This window comes from Tursiops truncatus, chromosome 21 (genome assembly GCF_011762595.2).
Source record: "Tursiops truncatus isolate mTurTru1 chromosome 21, mTurTru1.mat.Y, whole genome shotgun sequence".
Lineage (NCBI taxonomy): Eukaryota > Metazoa > Chordata > Mammalia > Artiodactyla > Delphinidae > Tursiops > Tursiops truncatus.
The window spans coordinates 359,144-383,331 of NC_047054.1; the positions used below are offsets into that span (position 1 = coordinate 359,144).

Genomic DNA, 24,188 nt, shown 5'->3' on the forward strand with positions numbered 1-24,188 from the left:
TGCTTATAAATGGCAAATGCTTGTTCGCATCTTGATGTAACTCTAGATCTGAAACTCGCTGGAGATGGGCGACCAGAGCTACTCTGTTTAGTGGGTGGAAATGCACGGTACACAATAACATCGACAGTCTCCAGCGGCAGCAACGGCTAAATTCATTAGAGAAAGGACATACACACTTTTACGGAAGCAAGAAACTGCTGGTGAGAAAACATGCTTTTTACTAAATCAAAAGGAAAGCTACTGTTGAAACAGATAGGACACATCTTTTACGTCTTTTGTACCAAGTTTAGGTGCAAATGACTTGAGATTTTCATGGTTATTACACGCCACTTGTAACCATTATCAGGATACGCTGAAAGGAGAAAAGGGGAAGAGACAAAGGGGAAAAACACCAGAGATCCTAATCTACACAGAACTGAGTTTCCATCTTTATAGCTCACATCCCTTAAATGACAGTTTCAGAAAAGTGACAATCAGTAGGATGAGTCTATGTATAAATAGCAATAATTACCAAAGACGAAACTCCACTAGATTAAAAAATAGTCAAAGGCAGACACAAGTCTGGATAAAGTCGTTAACATACTTGAAACTGAGAATCATGCTCAATAGGGAACCTTAACTAAAAAAGGAAAAATCAATGATAAATAAGACTGGTTGTTCACCTCAAGTTCCAGCCAAGCGAGACTATTAAAGAAACCACAGTGGCACTATGTCAGGACAGTGGGAAATTGTCACACCTCTGCCTAGGTTGATTCACTGAGTACCTGCAAGTTGAAATGCCATTTTTTTGATTAGTAATATTATAAGATGTGAACATTGGAAAAGGCGAAAATAACAAAATCATACTACAGATTGAAAAATTTTAGCATGATGTACAATTTTCAAATTCATTATACTTTCTATATATGTGTGTGAGAATATCAACTGATAGATTTTCTTACTACGTCAATTCATAAAACTATAAAATGTAATTCCACTGATGGTTCACGAACGGTATTGCTTTGAAATGGAATTTCAAATGGTACGGCTTTGAAATCGCCCTGAGAGTGATTTCTCATACGGTCTGAACTTAGAGAAATCAACTACAGTTTCACATGTAGCTACTGTGGGTTGTCCTCTAAGGAGTTACTTTCTTCCCTAACTTCCCAGCAACAAATATTCATTAGCACAACATGAGGAATAACAAGAACACACTTATCTTTCCCCCAGGTTATTCCAAATACCTGCTCTATAAGACGTGGCTTCAAGGAATACCAACTTTCCTATCACTGGTTTTTGAGGCTTTTGTGCTAACTACCATGTCCCCTAAATTAAACACATTTCCAATGACCTAACTTGGCATATTTCATAAATATCTGTCAAAACAATTATTGTCAACTACAATGCAATTATCCATATTCAATTTAATGACTCAACTGGAAAATTACTTTTTTCCTAATAAATTTTTTTCCAAATGACAGTAGTGCATCAGCGTTGATTGTTCAGTGTGTGCTAATTAATGTAAGTTTAGCTCTGCGCTAAGAAGAGAATCTGTGTACGTGATGCTTCGCCTTTAAGTGAAAAAACCTGCTGTTGGCCTACTTCTCCTGCACTTTCGAATTTTTCCCAGAAGAGTGTTCAATATTACAAAATACATAATCAAACCCAACTACTCTTGGCTGACACTGTAGATGAAAAGACAAGGGCTCTTTGGAAACTTCTTTTTAGGTCAAGAGTAAAAGAAAAGACAGAAATACGTTATTGCTGACAACTAACTGTGAGGACATCCTGCTTGCTCGTCCTCAGGGCAGAATTGGTTTAGATCATGCAATTAATGGCAAAAAAAAAAAAAAAAAGGAATTTATTCATCATGAGACCCGTTTCTTCACCCAGAAGCTAATTTAAATGTTGACTTTAGCCAGGGGCTCTACAGGGCAGGGCACCCTCCCAGGGGGTCCAGAGCCCTCTGGTTTCTGGCTTTATGTGGTGATGAGTCTTTTTCTCTGAACCTACTGGAACCTTAGGGCAGGAAAGAAATAAATACCAATAGGAGTGTTAGAGGAACATGGCCGCAAAGCTGCCAATAGGAGACCCATGAGTTAGGGCACCACACTCTTTGCTTGTGTGATGCGTGACACAAAGGAGATGCTGACTGTTGAGGTCCTGGCCAAAGGAAGAAGGTAAGATTTTCTGTACCTGGAGATATTTAAACATGAAACGAATTAGCTCAAAATAGCTCCTACTGACCTACACTCTGTGTGAGCAGGTCGCTAGCTGTGGCCCGAGATGTGCTAGAAGTCATTAAGAACCTCACTGAAGCACCAGCACGTGTCAGAGAAAGAGCACTGAGCTGGCGAAGGTTCTGGAAGCGAAGGGGTCCACAGGCCATGCCGAGAGCGGGCCATGCTGCAGAAACGGGGCAAAATGATTTTGTACAGTTACAGATTCTCAACTGCATGATGAAGACCAGAGGATGGAAATTTCAGGAATCATAAGGAAGAATTTTCGAACAGAATTGTCTAAAAATGAATGGAAATAATGATGGAAGGAACCTTAAAGGTCCCATCTCCCTCATATTGCAAGAAACGAAAATATCCTTAACAAATGGTCCTCTGACTTGTGCTGAAGCATCATCAGTGGGGGTCCACTACGATTTTAGGATGTGATGGACAAAACGGAGTCTGTGAAAAGCAGGGATGTCGGGAACCAAGTAGATGCTCGATATGGTCACTGCGTCCTGGGTTGAGAAACACATTTGCATTTCCATCCTTTTCTCTACGCGCCTGACCATCTGTAGATAAGAAAAAACGGTAGCAAAGAGAAGTTTCACTGAAGCCGTTTATTCTCATCTCTTGTAGGCTAAAACATGTGTGAAAAGGATAGGAAACTTCATTGGCCCAGCAACTAAAAGAGCACCAGTCATCTGGAACTGTTTCTAGAGAAGACAAAACAGAGAGTATATAAGAATGGTAAATCTCTCTTGGTGAGGAAAGGGTTGGACTAGTTTATCTTTCTATTTCGGATATTTAAAAAATATGGTTTGTTGACTGTTGTCAAGCACGCATTCTCCATGCAGGTACATTGTGTGGTCCTAACAATCAAATACTCTGAAAGTCTCAACTTCAAGGCTTACCTGCTTTCCAGTGGTACATTACTGCCAAGGACCCAGCTGTCCTGCAGCTGGACGGACTCGGGTGTGGTTTGCAGCTCGGCGGGCAAAGCAGCCGGCGGGGCCGGACTCTGGTTCCTCCTATTGGTCAGGGAGTTTCTATTGAGAGAAGTGATGGATGGGTGATGCTGTGCGGAGTGTTGCTTATGGGAAGGCGGCAGAGGCTGCAGGGTGGACTGGCCTTGGTTGTTTGCAGGTTGCTCTGAAAAAAGAAATGGAGACATTATATTTATGTGTATATGCACATACACATCTATACACACTACCAGTTTCTTGGGGATCCACTGTAGATGAATTAGCATTAAAAACTGCATGCAGGGCTTCCCTGGTGGCGCAGTGGTTGAGAGTCCGCCTGCCGATGCAGAGGACACGGGCTCATGCCCCGGTCCGGGAAGATCCCACATGCCGCGGAGCGGCTGGGCCCGTGAGCCATGGCCGCTGAGCCTGCGCGTCCGGAGCCTGTGCTCCGCAATGGGAGAGGCCGCAACAGTGAGAAGCCCGCGTACCGAAAAAAACAACAAAAACTGCATGTAAATCCATAACCTGATACACTTGCCGATTGTTCTATTAAGCGGGTGTTCAGTGACATTCTCTAAGCGTAAGTTTACCCTTGATACACAAAGTTCTAATTAATATACCACAGATGGTAAAATTGCTTTTGGTTTTAATTTGTTTCAGATTTTTTTTTCATCTGGTTTTATTAACACCTACAGAAAACAGCATCTGACAGCTCCCATAATGTGCCCTTAGATTTCAGCTTTTTTAAACAAACCAACCCTGAAATTAAATGGGTAATTTCTGTAGAACACAAAGGTTTTGGAAATGCATATAATCCCTATAATTATTTAATGGAGTTTTTTTAAGCTTTATTTAACTGCAATAAATTATTACAAGCTAGTTGCTAAACACCAGTAGACTACTCTAGCGCATTTCAAATAAGGCAGATCTGCACTGTGATCTACTAATAGACGCTAAGTATTCTTCAGCAGAAGGTCACTGTGTGAAGCAGATGTTGTTTCATGGATATTTAACAGACTGAATCACAGCTGATTACAACGTCAGAAGACTCATATACTTAATGACTGTTACATCCATTAGCACACATGCAGAACAGATTTTCCAATTTCACAGTATGCAGTAGAACTACATTTTGGTGTAAGTCATCAGAGCGACTCATGCCACTATGTCAGTGGTACAAATATTTTGTTCTAAACCGGAATCATAAAGGATCCAGCAACTTCAAAATATAAACACAACAGTGGGTTGTAACCAGGAAAAAATTCTCTAAAGCTAATAAGTCATAAGTTAAAATACGCAAATGAATGGAACATTTGAGACCCACTTCTCATTCTCATTACCTAGCTTTGGACATGCTAGAATGCACAAATACTACATTTTAGCCAACAGACAGATGACTCCTTAATTTAATGCTAAACTTATTATGGTTCCGCACACATAAGATGTCAATTTTTGACTAACTTCAGTTCAGAGTGCAATATAATTTTAAAGTGTTGTATTAAATCATGCTATTAATATAAATGCACATATTAAAAGAGAACAGGAAACACAGGGACTATCTTTCATCTACCGCGTGAACTCCAGCAGTGATTGTTAACACAGTCTAACATTGTAATTCTGGTTGCATGAAATGGATACATGATATGTAAGAGTTTGAATACATAGTATCAAACCTCTTTACAGGGTACAACAATTAAAATTACTCCTCCCACAGTGTATAATATTAGTAACACCATGTTTCCAGGCGTCTCTAATAATCTGTATCATATCATTTAACAACTAGTAATTTCTTACTCCTGAAATGAGGGACAGATATCACACCCAAATCTATGGAACAGAGTTGCTTCCTTGTACAGTCACTATTCTTGAAGATTCCCATTCTGGAAACTACAGAAATCTTACTTGGTCCACTGTTTTGGTGCTCATGGAAAGTTACGGAAGTCTACTTCTCAGTTAAAGTGAAATTAGCCTTTGCAGACACGGCAGGGTTAAAATAGCGCACACAGTTTTAACCGTGTGAGAATAAAAGAAACAGTTTAAAAGTCATGTAAGATTTATTATTCAGGTATCATTTAACTACTTAGCTTTGCTGTTCTTAGCATCAGTGCATATGATTAGAATCTCTATAGGTGTCTTTAAGGAACATTTCAAGAAGCTGTTTATAAGATGACATATAATAAGCTACAGTTACGGACTTCCCTGGTGGCGCAGTGGTTAAGAATCCGCCTGCCAATGCAGGGGACACGGGTTCGATCCCTGGTCGGGGAAGATCCCACATGCCACGGAGCAACTAAGCCCGTGTGCCGCAACTACTGAGCCTGCGCTCTAGAGTCCGCGAACCACAACTACTGAATTCGTGTGCTGCAACGAGAAGCCACCGCAATGAGAAGCCTGCACACCACAACGAAGAGTAGCCCCCGCTCGCTGCAACTAGAGAGAAAGCCCACGCACAGCGACGAAGACCCAAACACAGCCAAAAAATGAATGAATAAATAAATAATAAAATTACTTAAAAAAAAAAAGCTACAGTTACGAGGGCCTAGACAAGGTCGGCCTCATAACAAAGAGAGAAAGAAGAGAAACATTTCATACATAACAATACATAACAAGAGAAACAATACATAACAAAGTATTAAGACTGTACCTAGAAAGAAGCAGATGACTCCATGTTTTTAAGTACAGCTCCATGAAAGAATGGTTTTATATTATAGAGAGGTTACAGAGAATAAACGATATATCAGATATTATACGATGTCCAGGGAAGAGCAGTGTCGTAGAAGTCAGGGTACCAAATTTACTTCCTAACTCTGTCAGTCATCATCATAGTGAGCCTCTGTTTCTTCAACTGTAATGTGGGAAATATTGCTTGCCAAAAAGTTTGTTAGGGTTTTTCATAGCATCTTACGAAAACCCGAACGAACTTTTTGCACAGTCCAATACCACTGTCCCATCCAGGTATTAGTGCAATCTAAAGATTCAATGAAATGCACTCATTCATTCATTTATTCACACACGTCCTCATTCATCCCACAGGCATTTATCAACCTTCTATGTTCTAAGGATCTGCGAAGTCAGTAACGCATGAAAGCACTGTGTAAATGATAAAGCATTATAAATATTAAGATTGTTACTGAAACATTAAAAGATTTAAGGTCTGTTATATATTTCATTATGTTGAACTTAAGATTCTTATTCTTTTTTAGTTTTTAAAAAAATTTTATTTTTTATTGAAGTATTGTTGCGTTACAATGTTGTGTTAGTTTCTGGAAGATTCTTATTCTTAAATCAAAATATAAATCGTGGGTTAAAACCTTCCATTTGAGGTTTTGAAACTAATTAGTTTCTGCTGCTGCTTTCTCTGGATTACTCATTCCTTTTGCAAGTATTCGTTAGGAACTTGCAATGTGCAAGACATCATGTAAACATCCTTCCTTTTTCCAGTTGTCTGAGGTTATTTCAGCACACGTGTTCTGTCTGCTGGGACCTCTTTTGATTTGACTACCTAATTAGGAGGACTACCAATAACACAAATCCAGATCATGAAAGCTAGGTTCAATCTTAAATTTGATGGAGGGCTTCCCTGGTGGCGCAGTGGTTGAGAGTCCGCCTGCCGATGCAGGGGACGCGGGTTCGTGCCCCGGTCCGGGAAGATCCCACATGCCGCGGAGCGGCTGGGCCCGTGAGCCATGGCCTCCGAGCCTGCGTGTCCGGAGCCTGTGCTCCGCAACGGGAGAGGCCACAGCAGGGAGAGGCCCGCGTACCGAAATAAACAAATAAATAAAATTTGATGGAACGGAATAAGTGCAGAGTCTGAGCGAGATGGGGTGGATGGCCAGGAATTTAAATTCTGACGAATCACAAACAGAAGCAAATCCAAGGATCCGGTGGGAGGTCAACGCTAGTTCTAGAGATTCCGGCTTACAGGACGTGAGAAGTAGCTGGCGTAGGCACTTATTTTTACCGACTTATTCAAGGTAGATTACTTTTATAAAGTATAACAAGATAAAATAAAATTGAACATAGTCAGAGAGGAAGATAGAATGAAAGAAAACTGCAAGTGGGAAAGATAAAGCCAGGTATGAGGCGAGTGGACGCAATGCCTGCCGTATATAGCTCTACACATCTTTAGAGAAAGGTACAAACCTGGCTCTAAATTACCTTGTTGCAAAGACGGAAAAGAGGAAACATGATCAGTTACATGATTTGAAGTGTTTTTAAGATCAAAAAGTTTGCTTAAGAAAAGTACTGAGAATAGAGAGAACATTCTCTTTTCACCTCATAGGAAGACAGATGAACACCCAGGGAAGTTCGATGACCAAGGTCCAAGGTGGGCACAAGGAAACAGAGAACAGGGCTTGGACTTGGAGACCAGCACTTAGAACCTAATAGAGGTGGGCAGATCCACCCAAGGACAGCCGAAACATCAACCGTAGCCTTTGCTTTAAGCTAAGCCGCTGATACAGGCTTTGCATAGGCTTGAGAAGAAGTTTCAGATGAGACCTCACAGAGTCACCAAGTTCAGTGTTCCTGAAACACAGCTCTGAACATGTCATTTTATTCCTGGAAAACTACAAAGGCGTTTTGCCTATAAAACATAAAGTGAACTCTAAAGGTGGATGTGATCCTTGTTCAAGGTATCTTTGCAAACGCTACCCCCATGAATCTCTTCATGTATCCCTGTTCCAGTCAAGCTTGCCGTACGCACTATATCTCCACCACAGCTTTCCACTTCTGTGCAGTGGCTTCTATTTGAAACACATGTTCCTCCAACTTTCTATATCCAAACCCTGTGTATTTCAAGCTCTCAGAATGATGACAGCCCTTCTGTTTTCTTCAAGTAGAAATCAGTTATTTCTCCTGAGTCTTCTTAGAGTCTTTTATCTTTCCTCTCTTTTTCTTTTTTAAAATAAATGTATTTATCTTATTTTATTTATTTTTGGCTGTGCTGGGTCTTTGTTGCTGTGTGCAGGCTTTCTCTAGTTGCGGCGAGCAGGGGCTACTCTTCGTTGCGGTGCGCGGGCTTCTCATTGCGGTGGCTTCTCTTGTTGCGGAGCACGGGCTCTAGGTGCGCGGGCTTCAGTAGTTGTGGTTCGCGGGCTCAGTAGTTGTGGCGCACGGGCTTAGTTGCTCTGCGGCGTGTGGGATCTTCCTGGACCAGGGCTCGAACCCGTGTCCCTGCATTGGCAGGCAGATTCTTAACCACTGCTCCACCAGGGAAGTCCCTTTTATCTTTCTTTTCCACGGCTCTTTTCACTTTTCCCTCTGTATTATACTCCTTTTATAGGTTTCATGTCCCCTGTTAGACTCTCTATGGAGAGTCACCTTGGAACCCCTAAGGACCACACGATGATAGATACTCAGTAAATATCTGTTGAATGAATGACTATTGGTGAAGAAGTCAATGAAGGGGGAGTTGAAGTAGAAAGTGGGGCCTGCTCATATTGCCTTTTCTTTTCTTTTACTGAAATACAGTTGATTTACAATGCTGTGTTAGTTTCAGGTGTACGGCAAAGTGGTTCAGTTACACATCTGTACTGCCTTTAATTCTAAGGTAATTTGCAAACATGTCTTATTTCCCCAACTAAATTCTTAGATCCTGAAAGGCAGGGACTCTAATTTAAAGCTCTTTGGATTTTTCAGTACCTTCACTAAGGCTTGTGCTTCAAAGACTCCTAAAAATATGCTGAATGATTGGTGATACTTATGAAATAACAGGACCTTGGGAGGGGGGTGTCATCTCGTCCAGGCAGGTACCATGTAACTCACTACAGAAACTGGTTTTTCAGAATATTTCTTTTGAATCATGGCAGATGTTCCAATATTTAAAATCGACCTTTTAAGATGTGTGAATAATAGAGCAATTACCTAAAATATACAAGAATATGTAAGATATAAATATATAAGATATGAAACAGTACATAAAATATGCATTATAATTTGCCAAGTATAGTACGTTTTCCTTATATTTTAAAGCTTATGATTAAAAATCCTCCAAATTAGGTATTTTAGAAAAGATGTAGGTTATTTTTTCCAAGTGGTCTTCCCCACTTTTTTTTAAAAAAATTAAATTCTTGGCACTATGCTTACCGGACTTTATACACTGTACCTAACTAGTGCTGTTTCTTTCAGCCTATCTTTCTTTGTTCAAGTGCCTACCGCTCATAGAACGTTCATGAAAGCCTGACAGCTGCTTGTTTTTATTTGATAAACTGGACACAAATGATAGCAGATCTCTGTTGAAATTCACATTATAGTAATAAACATTAGACAGACTAGACTTCACTCATTGTGCTCAGCTCTTTGCCACCAAAGAAGTTAGCTCTTTGACAGAACATTGAAGGCCATCCCATTAAACCTATCAGCTGGGGGTAAGCCTGGATCATAACATACACAGTAAGGTGTGCCGCCTACTAGACCACACAAAGCTATCTGACAATGCAGTAGATTCCAGTTTAATCAAATTATAGAACCCAATTCCAAGCAAATGAAGGCATATTCACTGAGCTCCACAGGGGGAAGAAAAGAAACTTTTGACCACTTTCCTGGATAGCAACTCTGCTGTATGAGCCAGTGAGGTGGAGGGGCCGTAGAGACAAATGACAATAAACATGGGAGACTTATTTTTCATGGGGTGTTTTCTTGAATAAGTTGCATAGCTCTCTGAGCTTCATTTATTTTATAGTGCTTATTTAAAGGAATCTAAAAAATACCGGGCCTGACATACAGTAAGTGCTGAAGGCAACTTATTAAGCTGGAAGAAACAGCCATCTTCAGGGCAGAGCATCATGAGGGAAAACAAAGTAACTCAAGAGCCTTGTCCGCGAGAAGCAAGAACACACTATCCAATATCTCTGAAGAGGAAACGTCTTTCCTTTAACAGGCAACAAAGCAAGAATCGGAAATATCACAGGCATCAAAAATAAACTACTGTCTTGGCAGTTCCCAGAGAAGAGGGAATCTGATCTCTTAGTCATGAAGTTCAGCGGGTCTCTTTTTTCCATCTACTATAACCACAGAATCATGACAAGAATTTGAAAAAAAAAGGAACATCTTTTTTTTTTTTTTTTTAACCTAACTGGGCATATTTGCTGGTTTGAATTTTTTTTTTTTTTAATTAAAAGCCACTACAGGCAGCTTCCGGACAGCTAGGTGCAATTCAGTCCAGCTCTCTCTGGTTCACAGCCTTGGGCTGAGGTCTTCGGGGGCCAGAGTGGAAATGGACTTTCAAACAGGAAAGTGGGGAGAGAAAATAATAGCTGCTGGGAGATACAAATACCTTTGTGTGGGTGCATGTCCACATGTGCACATGTGCCCCTTAAGGCTTTGGCGGGCTGGCTACAAATGTCCCCAGGGAAGAAGCACTCTATTTTGGAAGGGAGATGGAAGGCTAGGGGCTGACAGCTGTGCTGCTTTAAGATAATTGTTTGCAGTTTGAGTGGAGTGTGCTAACAAAAGACAAATGGGTGATGGAAGATGGAGGGCTGGAGAGAGGGAGGGGGAGGGAGGGAAGGGAGGGGGAAGGAGGGGGAGGGAGATGAAGGACAGGGGATGAGGCTGGGGGAAGGGAAGAGAACCAAGGAAGAACAGAAACGTTTTTAACTTGACTGAACTACTAGAGAACCGGAGAAGCATTCTTCCTGTGGCTTGAGAATTCTTGGATACCAAAGACAGTGAGTTGAATGTATGAATAAACTCTGGTTCTGACCCCCCCAGGAATTTACAAGATACACAGACCGTGTAGAACTAGACAAACATTTAGAAGGAGACACACCCATTGACTGGGGATTAGCAATGGTGGGGTTAAAGCCTTTGTTTCTCTACCACCAAATTCATTCATTCTCACTTTACCTCCTGGCTGTACCTTTACCTTCTCCCACCTGTCTCAAGCAAAACTGAAGTTTCCTGCAAAACTGACCTCTTTTGTAAAACAGGCCACCAAAACAAAACCTGTAAAACACCTTGCTGTTGTATATTTTATTACCATATTAATTTTTTTTACTGAAGTACAGTTGATTTACAATATTTCATTAGTTTTCAGGTGTACAGCATAGTGATTCAGGTTTTTTTTTCTCTTTTGCAGATTCTATTCCATTATAGTTTATTACAAGATATTGGTATAACTTCCTGTGCTATACAGTAAATTCTTGTTGCTTATCTATTTTATGTGTAGTAGTTTGTATCTGTGAATCCCATACTCCCAATTTATCCCTCCCTCCCTCTCCCCTTTGGTAGCCATAAGTTTGTTTCCTATGCCTGTGAGTCTGTTTCTATTTTGTATATAGATTTATTTGTATTATGTTTTAGACTCCAATATAAGTGATACCATAGAGTATTTGTCCTTCTTTGTCTGACGTATTTCACTAAGCGTAATACTTTCTAGGTCCATCCACGTTACTGCAAATGGCAATATTTCATTCTTTTTGAAGGCTTAGTAATATTCCACTGTAGATATATGCACCATCTTCTTAAGCCAACCGTCTGTCAATGGGTACTGAGGTTGTTTCCATGTCTTGGCTGTTGTAAACAGTGCTGCTAGTGACCAGGGCTTGGAGTGGATGCTCCAAGTATACAAGGACCAAACCATAGATAGCTTTTGCGTTTGAAAATCCCAATGTAATTCTTAGATTTAGTTTATTCTTTTGTTCCATTATCAACTAACTCAGTGGCCTTACAGAAGTTGCTTTTCCTTGATTTTCTAATGGTAAATTTTTCTACTGGTAAAAATGGTAAACACCTTCCTCATCTGGCTACATTTCAGGAGCTATTAGGAAAGGCATATTATAAATACAAAGTATTTTATGACACTGAAAAGAGGACATTACATTAAAAATATCCCCTTTGCTCAGAAAATATCATATATATTGCAGACATTTAGTTGACATTACATCCCTATGGAGAAAAAAATTAAGTAGCAAGAATTTTCCTCATAAATGGGAAAAACTTGAGTTAAGAAAATATGTGTACTTAGTCATACCAGAACTCAGTGGAGCCCAAATTGAACGAAAACATTTACATATTCAAGGTGCTTTCTTCTCCTCTCCTTTCTCACCCCCATCCTCCATACTATAATAAAAAGATAAGAAATGGTATAATGGAAATTAGAGAAGAGAGACCTCACCTCACTCAGAAAATCACCTTCACATAAACTTGCTCCTCTGGTTCATTGTTTTATCTAGCGATTCTCACACAAGCTAGGTATTTGAAAGGGAATTGTCCATTTACATAGCTCTGCAAGCCTTTGGTTAAAATATGGCACTGTGTAAAAACTGTCACCACAGTTTATCTGTCACTGAAACATTTCTGACAGTTGCACACAAATCAAATGAAAATTTAACATGTGCTGTAAAACCCATAAAATACTACAAACATAAACAGCATTGTTCTCATCACCTTCACCATCAGACGACGGATTGTAAGGCTATTTATATAAAGATATTTGAGTATGAAAAACCTTGAAGATACACAAGAAGATGTAAAAGGAAGATTTGTACTGGCCAGAAGGCATTATTTAATCAGCACACGTGAACTGGTTTACTGTTCTTACTGAGTTAGTGAGAATTTGGTTCCGTTTCTTTACGGTCATTCCTTGCAATGAGGATTAGAAGAAATCATCAAGGTCTGAGTCTTTTCAACCTTTGTATTCCTTTTTCTTTGAGAGTCCGCTGTATTTTCTGTTTCTAGCAATGTGGCAACCTGGATTAGCTGTCAACTCCCTTGCTATGAAATATCCAGAATTGCTGGGTGAAATATAGTAAATATCTTTTGGACGATTTCATTCAGTGTATCTATTGTCTAACATTTGCCAGGCTCTGTTGCAGGCATTGAGGATATAGCAGTGAACAAAACAGCCAACAATCTTAGCCCACCAGTGGAACGTGAACTTGATTAATATAACTGAATTAGAAAGAAAGGATGGGCCAGAAACAGAGGGGAGAGGAAAACTGTTGAGTGCACATGAGCCAACACTGTAGCTTCCCTGGGGAGACCTGCCAGTCTCTGTAATATTTCAACGTACAAGCAAGCGTCAAGAATTCATGCCTCAGCTGCTGCTGAGACCCCTACATTCAGCCTGGACACGTAAAGCGCTATACCCTCAGTCTAAGAGTAGACTTAAAAAACCTTCTCATCGCAGAAAGACAATAAGGAATCTTGCTGTGCTGCCTTGAACCCGGATGGGGAAGAAAACAACTTGTAAAAATTTCAGCCGGTAGCCTGGGCTTCTCTGGAGTCGGAGTATGAAGTTGAAACTTTTACTATCAACATAGTTCTGGGACCCCCAAGCCAAGAAATTAATATTAAAAGTGGTGCTCCTCAGCAACACTACCCCCCTCCCCCAAGGACCCAGAAGAAGCAAATGCAAAACTGTTTGGAAGAATACGCTCTCAACTCAAGTCACAAAGGATTTCCACAGAAAAAACCCTACTTTCACTGAATTTACTGTCTAAAATTACAAAACTTAAGAGGAAACATCTACCTTGAGTCAAAATCTACAGACAAAACAAAAAGCAAAAATTTATCTCCCTGAACTTCCGATAATATGGCCATAAGATAAAACAATAAGTATGTTTAGAATGATTACAGATTTAAAAGAAATTAGGAACATGAGAATAAGAGACCATGAAAAAAGAAGGAGCGGTTACAAAAAAGGTAGAATGTGTTTGCAGACACTGAAGTTAGAAACTTACTGGGTGGTTCAAACAATACATTAAATACAACTGTAGAGAGTACCGGTGAGTTGGAAAAGAGATCTGGGAAAATCACTCAGATGGCATCAGAAAGACCAAGACTGCTTAGATATGAAAGAGTAATTCAAAGACAAAAAAAGAATGAAAGAAGGCTCAATATACATTCAGTGGGAATTCCAGAAGGCGAGAATAGAGTTTTCTTCGGAGCTACTTAAACAGCTTTCTACAAAGTCCCTAATATCACACACATGGCTGTCAAATTCTAGAGAACGTAAATGTATTCCTCTCTCTTTCATGTCGTATGAATTATCTCTGCTATTCTCTTTTTTGTTACTGTCAAGCACCCCAACCTACTTTAGTGGGTGGAAGCAAATGGAAATGGCTCCCTTCTGCTTGTTAAAGTAGTTCCTCTTTCAATATACTTAACGCCAATAATGTCACAGACACATTATCCTCTACAGAATTCTTAGTTTTCCATAACCGTTTTTTTTTACAGAATCATACATAAAACTTACATATGCATAGAAAAATGGATCTAAATACCTTTTGAATGTCTCAGTATACGTTTCAGGATATCCTTGTATCCATTTAAAAAATATTTTACCTGAGAGAGTAAGCAAAAAAGGAAAAATCTGTCCGAATCCTGACAAGGAAGAACTGCTGACATACAATCAACAGACGCTTTTCTCTCCTCTCTGATTTCCTAATGGACATTTGATTTTAGTGCAATTAAATTTTACTGACTTGAAATGGAGTATATGGTATGATATGAATAGAGCACATTTTGGAGTATGGATAAGAATAGGCTGGAAGGCAACTAAAAGCTATTACTATGTGATAATGGCTTACAAAGAATAAGAAAAGCGAACTGAACGTCCCACGTAATGCAGAATTTGTTATGCTATTCAGATAACGTATTCTTTATCACAAAGAAAATGTCCGGTATAGAAGGAAAAGTACTAGAAAAGGAAACAGGAGACGTAGGGTTGAGTACCTGCTTTATCCGACTAAACATAACCACATATAAACCAACTAACTTCTGAGCCTCAGTTTCTCTCCTCCTCAAAGAATAGTGCTGGTGGCGGGGCGGATGGGTCATGCAGTGAATTCTAAAGCTTTTAGCTTTATTTCAGGCACTATACAATATTTTCTTGAAACATATTAGTGTATGTTATAAATATTAAAAATTTAAGGTAATTAAAAAACCTCATCATAGTATCTTAAGTTATACACGTAAAACATTTAAGGGACATATAGTAAAAGAAATTACTTCACTTCAAATGTAAACACGAAAACTCTACCATATTAATTCTTATCATAAACACTCTACCATATTATCTTATGTTATAAATACTGAAAATAATTTTTTTTCTAAATAAAACACTGTTACCTTATGTTGTAATTAGTAACATCTTAAGGTACATATAATTAAAATCATTTTATACCAAATTTCAATTTACTTCAGATTTCAATTGTTAAAACTGCTTGTGAAAACAGCTATGTAAAAAGTCAGAATGGAACTTTCAAACTTAAATAAAACTGACCTGTTTTTGAAAAATTATGATGACAATTATAATACATTTAAAAAATTACAGCTAATTAATCAATTATGGGAAAAAGATTCAGCCTACTTTACCTGAACCTTTTTCTAATTTTATTTTATTTATTTTTTTTTGCGGTACGCGGGCCTCTCACTGCTGTGGCCTCTCCCGTTGCGGAGCACAGGCTCTGGACGCGCAGGCTCAGCGGCCATGGCTCACGGGCTCAGCCGCTCCGCGGCATGTGGGATCTTCCCGGACCGGGGCACGAACCCGTGTCCCCTGCATCAGCAGGCGGACTCTCAACCACTGCGCCACCAAGGAAGCCCTAATTTTTATTTTTTAAAATATTTCCGGAACTATAGGAAAAATAAGTGACTAGAGAATACAGAGAAAGTACCCAGCAACCCTGCTGCTCTGGTCCCCCCCTCCGCCGCCAAATATTAATTTTGCCGTTGATCTTCTTCCTTCGCATATTATTTGATATCATATTTGTTATGTGGCAGTTTATTGAGTCCACATTGTCTGTCGATGTCTTACATAGAAATAGAATCGAATGTTTAGTTTCCTTCCAATCATATTATGGCCTCTAAGCAGAGATGTATGTTATCACAAACATTAAACATTACCTAGAGGCAACATGGACCGAATGGAACCCACTGAATCCTTCCCATTCTTGGCATTTGCAATGAGGGTGATCTGTTAAGTGGAAACCATGCTATGATGCTCTTTGATTAAAAAGGAAATAGAGTCATAGTTTAAGCTGACATATGCATACTTGCTGAATTCCCTTCTCTGTCATTATTAATTTGGGGATAATGTGTGTGTGTGTGTGTGTGTGTGTGTGTGTGTGTGTATGTGTGTGTGTGTATGTGTGTGTGTGTGTGTGTGTGTGTGTGTCTATGCATAACACTAAAAGCCTCTTCCCAATAAACATTCTTCTGCTGCTTTAATGACTGAGCACCAATGGAGAGCAGGATGGTAGAGTGAAAAGAATACGAAATCTGGGAGATATAATGAAAACCAGTATCAAAACGAGATCATGCATAGGAAAGTGTTCCATAAACTGCAAAGTGAGGCGCTGTTATTGTTTGGGAGATCAACGATATGTATTTTCTGAGGCTTTGTTGCACCTTTAAAAATGGTGAGCATGAAAGAAAAAAAAATGGTGAGCATGATTTGTTCAGGCTGGAAGCCTGTGTCTTCCTATAGGATGCGAATTGCCTCTAGAAGCCTTCCTCTCAAAATAGAGGTTCAAAAAGAAGCTGGTGACTGAGGTACCCTCTCACAGATCTTCTGATCTTTTATTTCATGAGTCTACAGATTTTTTTAATGCCAGTTGATTAAAATTTTCCATAGAAGAGGTAAGTAAGCAATAGATTTACAGCAGAGAAGAATAAGAAAGACCTGGACTATTAGTCTGCTCGTGCTGCCGTAACGAAATACTGCACATGGGGTGACCTTAGCAACGGGAGTTGACTTTCTCACGGCTCTAGAGGCTAGAAGCCCCAGATCGAGGTCCGGCAGAGTCATTTTCCCGGGAGGGTTCTATTACTGACGAGCAGGAAGAGAACCCTCCTGTGTCCTCACAGGGCTGGAGAGACAGCTCTCTGGCGGCTCTTCTTATCTGAACACTAATCCTATCAGATCAAGCCTCACCCTGACCATCTCATCTAACCTCAGTTACTTCGTCAGAGGGCCTATCTCCAAATACAGTTATGGGGGGGCTTAGGGGCTTACGAATTTGGGGGTAGGGGAGGACACGAACATTCAGTCCCTAACACCTGGGTTCAAGCTCCCTGTCTGATATTTAGTAACTGTGCAGCTCTGAGCAAATCAATTTCATGTTCCAAACTCTCTGATTCCTCATCTCTAAAACGGGGGTGAAATGTGGGGATTAGAAGAGATAATGTCTCTTAATTTCCAGACTTTACCCATTTATTCAAATAAAGCAATAAAATTATTTTAATCCTTTTTTTTTAGGCCAGAGAAGATGTTTACGTGTGAGTATGCCCATAAGGTAATTTCCTTCTACAGAGATGTCTTTAAAAACATTCTCTTCTCATTTCTAAATGTATAAAGGCAAATATACACCTAATTATTTTTCAATAGTGTCTCTTAGTATCATTCAATTAGAGTGTTTTCTTAGGATAACGTATCACTAGCATAAAAGATGGAAAGAAACGTACATCATTAGAGAAATAATTCCCTGCATTTGCAGGGCGGCTGGCTGAAATGTATTTCGATCCTGTAGACTGAACTCACACTTTAAGTACTGAATTGTATTCTTTGCATTTAAAGCAACACACTAGGAAATGATGTTCCCACGGAAACACGTGAAAATGTAAAGATGAATGAAACAACTTTATGTTTTACGGCATTTACTTTGAAAATCTGATTAAGATAGATGTCTTCAGCTCATAATTCTTCAATGTCACAGTCATAGTTCCCATCAGCAAGATGTTTTAAAGGCTTTCGATTAATATTGCACGCCAGAACTGAAATTACATCCTTTGTCGTTTAGTTCTTAATGGTGCAAGTGATAGCTATCAAGCAGTGTTATATGAAGCGTGTGTGATCTTTATTGCAGGCTGTTTTCACAAATCTTTATCAGGTTTCACAAAGGCTGCTTGGGGTTTACAATAAATATGTCCTTCTGCTGGAAACCATACTGATTCTTAAAAGTGAGGTGAAACTTGGATTATTAGAATTTACTTATCGATAAAAAAACTACTCGGATCTGCCGTATTGCCATTTGCAAGCAGCCTTGAACATATCTGCTTTCACCCAAATCTTTTAGTAAATCACTGTTATAATATATGCAAAGTACGTGTCAGATACACATAGCTCACGAAGCCTTCTTCAGTCAGCAGGCACATCACGTGCCTAGTAAGGAGAACACAGCTGGACGCGGCTGCAGTGCACACTAACTACTGAACGCTGGCTGGGATCGTGCCGCAAAAGTGTATGTTTCATTTTTTAAAATATAATTACTAATTTATTTTTAAAGAGGAACCTAGGGTCCTGAAAAATAATTTCAAAATTTCTGAACCTCAAGCACATCAAAGACAACTCAACTTCATTTATTAAACACCCAGACTCATGAAAGAATCTTACTTATATATAGATTAGAAAGATACAGGTAAAAAAAAATTCTTATATTGATATTTTATATATACATATTTTTTGTTTGTTTTTTGCTTTGAACACAAGCCAACATATTTTGATCCTGGCTCTATCATTAACACATTCTACTCCTTCAGTCTTGGTTCCCTTTACCTATAAAATTAAGGGGTAAATTATGATTTCTAAGGTCTTTTTTCCAGTTTAAAGAAAATTCTAAAATCCTAGAGTGTTTTAAGTGTGTGTGTGTGTGTGTGTGTGTGTGTGTGTACGTACATATATACACACACAGTTTAAAGCTTCGGTTGCTGAAGTCTCAACTGCTGTTATGCCTTGTCACGTTGAGTTTTACAAAATACACATCTTCTCAAGATAAAACAAGTGATCAAAAACATTACAAAGGACAACAGCAAGGGGCTTATTCTGGGATGTGTCTCCCTTGGGCAGCATCTACATAGTTGATGTAAGAGAAATCTGGCTGCATCTCTCCTGAGTGATCTGTGGGCTTTAGGGACCTCCCAGACATGGCTTTTGCCAACTGTATGTCTATTATAAAGGAGAATAAAAATATTAACATTAAGATCGACGTTCTATTCAGCAGCGCACAGCACATTCATCTTGTCTGGATAACCGCACACTTAAAATTAGAGTCTCCTTACCTGGTTCTAGACATTGGGAATAACGCACATGTAGAAAAGGGTTTCCGCAACTCCACTTCCCCATATGGCAGATCACTGCACTTCTCATTAATTCTATAAGGAAGAGCTTGCCTTTTCTACTATGTTTACTTGAATTTTTTCTACTGTATGTGGTTGACTGAAGGAATGGCAATAGTTCACTTTAAAAACATTCTCTCCATTAGCTAGGATCGATATTTTTAAAGCATTCCAACACGTCCATATCCACTCTGTAACAATTCCTTTACAGCTGATACTAAAAAATATTGTGTGCTTAAAAGAGAATGCTCTTCACGTTAAAAAAAAAAAAGAAACTACATATGTTCCCTCTATTTTACGTTTTTTTTTTTTGCTAGCTATAAGTAAATTAGTTTTACCCAGTAATTCCAGAAAGAAGTTACTAAAAATCTAGCCTCAATGTAACCTTATAGATCCTAAATGCCAAAGAGGGGTTGCACAATGGAGAGAAAAATGCACAAAGGAAATTTATACTCACTAAAGCTTATTAAGCTATTAGGCTATGTGCTCAGTATACATTATTTAATCTCACAGCCACCTTAAACTGTCAGTATTTATTCCTATTTCACAAGCAGGGGGGAGAAAAGTTCTGAGAAATTGAGAACTCCGGCAATGGTCACAGAGTATGACTCCAAAGCTTTTCATACTAATTTACACGGGAATAATTATTTTTGTCAGTTTTGTTTCAGGCATGTTGTCAAGAAGAAAACGAAGAGGAAACGTTAGCTTTAACATAGGTCTGTAGAAACTCGATATTAAATGGGAAAACAGCTTGTTTTATTCTGAGTGTGGGGATGGACTGCTGTAGAGACCAAAACCCAGCAGCAGAAACAGAAGCATTCTTTTTTCATAAGGAAACTACGCAGCATTTTACATGGGGAACATAGATGACAAAATAATTTGAGTGTTATTTTCAGTTTTACAAAGAGTTTAACATTTTTTAGTATGTAGGCAGTGTTTTGTCTCCTTTTTAAATTTTCTGAAGCCAGTTTATCTCTTTCACGCTAAGAAACAAAAATATGTTAGGTTTAAAAAAAAACCTCTAAAAGAAATGATTAAAAAAAATACAAGATCCTAGCTCCTACTGTTCTTCCTTCCTGTCCTTATACTATAACTTGGGGCTGGCAGGTTATTTTTACAAACTCATAATAGTTGCTAATGTCAGCATACGGTATTTCTTCTAACATTTTTAATGGCTTGTTAGAGTTATCAAATCAAACAGTACTACAAAGCACAATCCCATAGGCTCACCTTTGATTATCACCACAATTTACTGAAAAATATTTGAGACAGCATGATTAAAAGTTACTGGCCTTCTGGTTTATAAAGAACTGTTATCTCTTTAATTTCTTACTTTCATCATATACTGCCATGTTTCTATTTTTGTGAGGGCATCAAAATAGGGTCAAACAATTTCACATATTATATTCAAAACAAAATAGTATCTGCTTCCCATTATAACTTCTTACTTCTTTCCTGTTATCTTAAAATAATGGATAATTTTGATTCTTCCCTGAATGCATGATCCAAAAACCGAGTATGAGAACAGAATACAAGTATGGTTTATATTAACATGTTTAGTAATCGGCGTTTTGCACGTCAATGCGATTACACTTTAAATACGTAATTTGACTTAAAAAGCACCCACCAAAATCGAGTGAGAAAGACAGATGCAATTAAATGATTCTTCAAGCAAAGAAGCAGATATTCTAACAAAGAATATACTAATTAACTTTCAAACAATGAGTACTGTGAAATCTAAGTTATACACTGCACATTACTGCGCGCGTAAAAATGGAAGTGACCGCAGAGCCACTCTTTAAATTCAAAGATGTACCGCCCATAATTAGCAATCAAAGCGAATCATGAAGTTCCGCCGTAAACATTTGCCCTGGCGCTGGGTTAAGGCAGGTAAGTTGGCTGAAGAGGCTGTGACGTCTGCCATGCCACCCTTCACGCTTGCTGCTCACACAACCAGCAGAATGAAAACACTTCCTGATTTCAAGGCAGTCAGAAATACGAAGATTTATAACTGAGCAGATCTAACGCAGCTGTCACAAAGGGAAGTTACACTCACAATGAAACGCTCACATCATGATCTAGTGTTTATCCTAATTGGGGAAAAAAAAATTCTTTGGGAAGAACCCTGCAAATGTTGTTGGGAGAAGAGACTCACGATAAAAGAAGAAGGGGAAGAAAAAAGAGAGCTCGGGGAGGGAGGGGCGTTATTTCTTCAAAGAATTACTGCTGAGGTCACAGATAATGTGGTGCACCAGAAGACAGGGAATTTAGGATAGCACCTTCCTTTAAGTGCTTTAGTCCTCTTTCATTTAGAATGGAGAAAAGAGTCAGAACAAGACAAAAGACAGCAAAAGAACCAAACTTCCAAAATAGCATTACACGACATTATTAATAGTGTCGCACGAAAGAGAAATGACAGCTCTCAAAAGAGTACTTTTGTCTCTACTTACTTTAATTAAACTCCCTAAGCTTTAAAGTGAAGTTTTCTTTTTTAAAGAAAACAGAAAAATATATCCAGGCGGATTAAGATTTGATTTCTGTCCCCTAATGGTCCTCAAGCATCGTTAGATCCTGTTTAAAGCAACAGAAACAGCCACAGCAGAAACAAACCTCAACAGCATGCAATTTTCTCAAAAGAACCAGGATTTCATCCTCTGCCTTTTCACAGGTAAGTCGGCGCCCAGTGCGCCCCTTCCTTTGCAGCAGGTACCGACTCATTAAATTTGAAATGAGAATTACAACAAAATTATACTAGTATGAATGTTTCAATTAACTTACTTTGTACCGGAGTCCCCTAACAATCTTGCTTTAAAATAAACTAATGTGATTTTAAAAGATCAGGGTACAGTGTGATCCATGAACATGAGTCCCGATGGTACATTCCTACTGGGCGAAAAGAGTTTCCAAATCTGTGGCCACAACTGACAAAACTCCATTGTAGCCAATGTAATGTCACTATTCTTATTCCAAAACACCTTAAAGGAAACCTATTTCTTTTTTTTTAACTTTTTATTTTATATTGGAGTATAGTTGATTAACAATGTTTTGTTAGTTTCAGGTGTACAGAAAAGTGATTCAGTTATACATATACATGTATCTATTCTTCTTCAAATTCTTGGGATTGACATGTACACACTGCTCTATTTAAAGAGGATAACAAACAAGGACCTACTGTATAGCACAGGGAACTCTGCTCAATATTATATATTAACAACCTAAATGTGAAAAGAATTTGAATTTGGAAAACCTGTGTCTTGCCTTCTCACCATGCATTGTTAATCTGCCCAAAACTAGGTTCACCCTTCTCCTCCTATATACCTTGCCCAGCCCAAATCCTCTTTCTCAACCTTTCCATTCTTCCACTGAAATCACCATTTTCTCCTCGAAAATTTGGTGATAGTTTTGACTCTTAGTTCATCATCAAGTTGGTTGTTAGTTCGTTCAAACTGTACCTTGGTTTTGTATTTTCCCCTGGATCGCCATTGCGTCACCCTACCTAGACCCTGATTTATCACCCTTCCTCTCTACCTCTCAGTCATTTGATAAAAACCCTTGCCTGTTGACTAGGTATAAGCCCTGTGAAAACCTCTGCGCTGACATCTTTGCCTACTGACTCTCCACTACAGTCTCTCCTGCATACAACTGACAGCTTCATTTTCATAAATTTATTCTTTCTTGACCCAAGAATGGTTCGCTGCTGGCAAGTCACAAGTCCACATTTTATTTACCCAGTAATGTTCAAGGACTGTGGAGATACAGAAGGAGAAGCTAAGTTTATTGGCCTAAAGGAGTTGATGCATTTTTTCGAGTTGACACACCTGATGCAGCTAGAACACAAATCTCAGGCGAGTGCAACGAACAAACAAATACATTCAAACTGTCTGAGGAAACGGAAGGAGGAAGCATTTGCTTCGTGCAGGGGTTAGTTTCGAAGGCTTCAAACCAAAGTGTAGGCTAACCTTCAGCTAAACTTGAAGGGAGAAGCAAAGATTTAGGAAAGTCAAGGTGTGGGTCACAAGGAAGCCTGTAGAGATCAGTAGTGACACTGGTTTGGAAAAGCAAGTAAGAGAGAGAGTTCTGGATAGACCAAGTGGCGACAACTGATGGCTTTAAGTCCAAGCGGGAGAATCTGTACTCGATTTGGGAAGCCATGCAGAGGTCCCTTGGAAGGGAGACGAGAGAGGCCAGAGGAAGATTAACGTGGATGCTCTTCCAAGGTACAAGGACCTTGTGGCAGCAACCTGGCTGTGAAGTGATGGCCATCTTGTTACGTCTGGAGCTGAGCAGACTCATTGGTAATGGTCATTCACTCACTCCACACGTATTTACTGAGCACCTACCATTGCATGAGGGATACATCAGTTAAAAAAATACTGAGTTAGGTTTTAGCCATGTTGATAATGGTTTAGAAATGTTTACATGTTAGGATATTTTGGTGATACAGATTGTTGAGAAACTGTGAAGATAGTTGAAACTGGGAAAAATAAGTGCTATTATTTATGTGCATGATAACCATAGCTATTGATGTTAATACAAAATATATTCCCCCAATTTATATATTCTCTTCCAGATTCACTAAATTTTCTATGTTGTTAACATCGTGGATCCACTTGACGATGACTCCACTGCTACTTCTGAAATTACTCTTACAGTTTCCTATGTAACTTACTGAATGGTTAGAAATTCCCTTTAGATGTTCATTCCTTCATTATAGCAATACTCCAGAAGGGGGTCTTCATTTAAACCCTTAGTATGTCTAGAAAGGCCTCTTGGGCTGTTATCCTACCCAATTCCAAAGAGTAGGACACATTCACCTCCTCCCTCCCTTCCTTCGTTCCACACATATGCAATAAACTCCTACAATATTTCAGGTACATGCCTGCTACTAGTAGTTCGATGATGAGGTAAGTACTCTTCTGCCCTTTTGGAGCTTCCACTGTGTCTGACTCCAAAGTTTTTT

At 39.1% G+C, this 24,188-nt stretch overlaps 1 protein-coding gene across 2 annotated transcripts in view; it reads right to left on the reverse strand.

Annotated features, from left to right (window-relative positions):
* The window catches only part of TENM3 (teneurin transmembrane protein 3), a 319,503-nt gene that overhangs the window by 180,223 nt on the left and 115,092 nt on the right, over window positions 1-24,188 (reverse strand). The window contains exon 2 of one of the 2 annotated variants that reach the window (XM_073798728.1): window positions 3,113-3,350. The gene's annotated coding sequence lies outside the window, so the exon portion shown is untranslated. Of the gene's footprint in view, window positions 1-3,112; window positions 3,351-24,188 lie in introns of those variants that run through there. The other variant, XM_073798729.1, reaches the window with a different exon arrangement.